The sequence below is a fragment of the Delphinus delphis genome, chromosome 10 (genome assembly GCF_949987515.2).
Source record: "Delphinus delphis chromosome 10, mDelDel1.2, whole genome shotgun sequence".
Taxonomy (NCBI): domain Eukaryota; kingdom Metazoa; phylum Chordata; class Mammalia; order Artiodactyla; family Delphinidae; genus Delphinus; species Delphinus delphis.
In genome coordinates, this window is record NC_082692.2 from 22,157,460 (window position 1) to 22,161,789 (window position 4,330).

The 4,330-nt window shown below is 39.7% G+C and overlaps 1 non-coding gene across 1 annotated transcript; it reads right to left on the reverse strand.

The window, feature by feature from the left end:
* Positions 1-4,258: 4,258 nt before the first annotated feature.
* Positions 4,259-4,330, reverse strand: TRNAA-CGC (transfer RNA alanine (anticodon CGC)). The gene has a single exon. It is a non-coding gene; the product is annotated as a tRNA-Ala (tRNA).

Here is a 4,330-nt window from a genome sequence, read left to right on the forward strand (position 1 = left end):
TTCCATACAACTGGAAATTGGGTGGTTGGGAAAACTGCTACTTGCTTTTTATAACCTATTGACAGTGGCCCACGTGCTAGTGATTGCTGAGAGTGCTTGGAGAGATGCAGTCAATAATAGAGCAAACAACAGATAACTTTAGTGAAGGAGCACAATTCCTCCCTGTGTCCCAAAAAGGTTAAGAAAGAATTGCCATAGCCAAGACGACTGAGTTTGACAAAGATATTTCAGGAAGCAAGAGTTCTTAGGGTATGTGGGTAAGAAGAAAATACAAAAGTGGAGGTCCTACAGATTGAACCGAGGACCTTGTACATGGTAAGCCCACGCCCTACCACTGAGCTATACCCCCTCACTCTTATCAGCTTCTCAAAAGACTCTCTGTGACCTTCTAGTGACCAGCATTGCGTCTTTGAAGACCAAGTTATCAAAATAAGCCACCTTAAGTTCAATTCTGCTATTTCTAAACTCCTTACACTTTATCCTCTCTCAGGCATGGCTACTCCAGGAGAAAGGGACCTTAATGGTAGAAAGAAAGGCACAGAATCTGATCACAAAGTTGGGTCCCCATCAGATTAGATTGCTTGGATTGTGCTTCCATTCCATCACTTGGGTGAGTCACGGGACACAACATTCTCCCACAATTTATCTGAATATTACTCTCTGAATTCTTTTGACTCTTGGAAGCATTAATGTTTTACATAGTCAAAAAATAAAACTGACTCAAGTGTGTGTGAAACTAGTGCAAAACTGAATATGAATAGAAAAAAAATCTAACTGCATTTCAAAAGGATAACCTCATTCAAGAGAAAAAGAAAGAACACATCCAAATAAATGTTTTACACAGTACTTTATCCCAATTGTAAAACAAGAAAAAAAAAAGCAAACAAATCATAACCTCTATGTAGCAGGGTTATTTTTTGTAGTGTTAAGGGTATGTCAATTCTGATATTTTGTGTGAATTTTATTTATTTTTATGAGTGCGTGTGTGTGTGTGAATTTACTTTTGTGTGGTTGGGAAAATGAACACATATATTGTTGTTGGAATTCAGGGCTCTCACTGTAAGAGAAGGAGGTAAGTAACGAATAGCCCTGTTGGCTCTGGATATGAAATATGTGTGTGTGTGTGGGTGTGCGCGCGCGCGCACGCCTGTTTGTGTATCTGTCATTTTCCTTCCAGATCTGTCTGCTAACAGGGCCTAGAAAAACTAATACCTCAGTAGCAATAAGCAATGCTAGTCCCATATCTTGATTTTTGAATACCAATCCCCACTAAAAGGAAACAGCTACTTGTAGGATTCACAGACTCTAAGACTGGATGAGGGAGAGTACAAGATGATCCTAAGTTATCTTTCTGTGCTAGAATATAACTGCTCAAAAATCATGAGGACAGGGCTTCCCTGGTGGTGCAGTGGTTGAGAGTCTGCCTGCCGATGCAGGGGACACGGATTCGTGCCCCTGTCCGCGAAGATCCTACATGCCGCGGTGCGGCTAGGCCCGTGAGCCATGGCCGCTGGGCCTGCAGGTCCAGAGCCTGTGCTCCGCAACGCGAGAGGCCACACCAGTGAGAGGCCCGCGTACCGCAAAAACAAAAAAAATCACGAGGACAATTCAAAAGGATCCAGAAACCAACTTAAGGGGCCTCTCACTGGTCAAATCTGGGGCAGTCTGAGATGAATAATGACAATAAATGATTACAATCCTTGGATACTTAAATGAATAAATATGGAAGAAGAGAAATTTTTCCTTACAGTGGTATGCCAGCTAATAAATGCAGAGGTAGTAACAAAGTTATCAAATTACCATCAGAATAATAAGAGACTCTGGCAAAATTCATAGATCAGTGCTAAAAGCATAGGTAAACTTTTGATGAGGATCGGAATATCTATATAGTCTCAGAGTATCCCTTACTGATTACTTATTAATTATGAGGGAATGAGTTTATGGGGAAAGAAACCTATTAGACACAACTTTAACCAAGTAATCAAAGCTGACATCACTAACAATGGGAGAAACTGACATCACATGCCCCTTGGTGTGATAGAGGGAAACATAATTTCTGTGATATTCCTCCCAAATGTTCATAACCTGAGCTTAGTCTAATCAAAACATAAATTGAAGAATATTCTGCAAAATCATTGGCATGTGCTCTTCAAAAACATATCAATCTCACAAAAGGCAAGATTGAGAAACCGTTCCAGATTAGAGACTAAGGAGTAACTAAATTCATATGTGACTCTGGAATGGACCCTAGTTTGGGAGAGAAATTTCTATAAAGTATTTTATTGGTAAAATTAGTTAAATATGCACTGTATATTAGAAAAGACTTCTTATCAGTGTTAAGTTTCCTGAATTTGATCATTGTGCTGTGGTAAGGAAATGCCCTTACTCTTAAGAAATATATATTAAATGTATAAAATAAAAAGATTACGATGGAAGTGTATAATAAGAAGATTTGTGGAGAAAAAGATATAATATCTGCAAATTGTTCTCAAATAGTTTAGAAAAATATTGTTTGTCCAAGTAATTATATATTCCACAGTTTTTGGTTATTGAGGGAGAGGCAACCCCGTGTTCTGAAATGATCCCAAGATTTGGACAGTAGGTGCTTCTCAAGTGGTTTCCATCATATTGAAAACATTGCTAAGCAGAGACAAAGATGCAAATTTCCCAATTTATATTAGAATTTAGCGGTGTTTTGCTCTCTTTTCCTTTCACACTCCTTGCTTGTGAATTAATCAACTAAGGACATTTGAAAGAGATTGAATTTCTTTCTCAGAGCTGAGAGGTGAGGAGGGAAAGAAAGAGTAAAGCTGGGAGACAGAATTCCCTTCCCTCTCTAATATTCAGTGGTGAAGACGGGCAGAGATAGTGATGGATTTGTAACCATAATGGCCCTTTAACGGGGCCATCAATGGACTAGAAATTTTGAGGAGTGCCTGGAAAATGCAAAGCAGAAGTGATTATATGGGCAGGAAACAGTAGAGGAAATGGCTGGTTTTTCGCTACAGTGAAAATGTCTTAGACATTTGTGAACTACATGTCTTCTTGTTTTGGCAGCGAATAATTTCCATTTTGACATACATACCAAAAGAATTTTTTTCTTGCCACTTCTTCATGGTAGCATATTTGTTGTTAACTGACATTTCCAGGCATAATCTTATTTAGAGATTTGAAAAGAAGGAACAATGGATGAGTGACAAAATAAAAGGAAATTGGATAGTACCAAATAGCAATTTGGCATGTGTAAGCTGAGTCGTGTAAAGCTGATTCTTTTTTGTTGTTGTTCATGTTTGGCAGGACTCTAGCTTCTTGACAGCTGTCCTTTCCGGTAGCAACACCCACTCGTTCAACTAGTATTCTCCAGTTTAGTTTTGGACTAAACTTTTGGTGATAGAGAGACTAATCATAGAGAGACTAATCAGAGACTAAACAGAAAATACTTTGTTTCTCATCCTAAAACTTCACATAAAACAAACGAAACTAAAGCAATTTTTCCTCAAGCCTCTTACTTTCTTCTCCTTTTTCTCTTCTCTCAGTAATAGTGGAAAATAGAAGCCAAGGTGAAAAGTTACGACGGCACACTTGTTTTGGGTTTAGGGGATCCTATGAATAGTAGGCTGAATAATTGCTCCCAAAGATAGCAGGTCCCAATCCCCAGAACCTGTGAATGTTATCTTATATAGAAAAAGTCTTTGCAGATGCAATTTCATTAAAGATCTTGAAATGGAGAGATTACTTTGGATTATCCGGGTAGGCCTGATGTAATCACAAGTGTCCTTAAAAGAGAGAGGCAGAGGGAGATTTCACACACACAGAGGAGAAGGCAGTGTGACCACGGAGACAGAGATTGGGGTATTGCTGCCACAAGCCAAGGAATGCCAGCCGCCATCAGAAGCTGGAAGAGGCAAGAACGGATTCTCCTCCTAGAGCCTCTGGAGGTAGCAGCACTCTGTCAACACCCTGATGTCGGTCTAGTGATATTAATTTTGGACTTCTGGCTTCCAGAAGGGTAAAAGAATAAATTTCTGTTGTTTTAAACCACCGAGTTTGTGGTAATTTGTTATAGCCTCCGTGGGAAACTAATAGACTTCTACTCTGTCAGCTGACTTGAGTGGTTTTGAGGCTCATGAAGTCTAAATAGTGCAGCATTAAAATGAACGTCTTAGATCATATGTTTACTTTTCTTGTGAGCAGGCAATGGGTAAAGGAATCAGGAAAATGAACAGTTGAATCTCATGGCTTCCTGAAAGCCCACAGCTGGAGGTGCCGGGGATTGAACCCGGGGCCTCGTACATGCGAAGCACACGCTCTACCACTGAGCTACACCCCC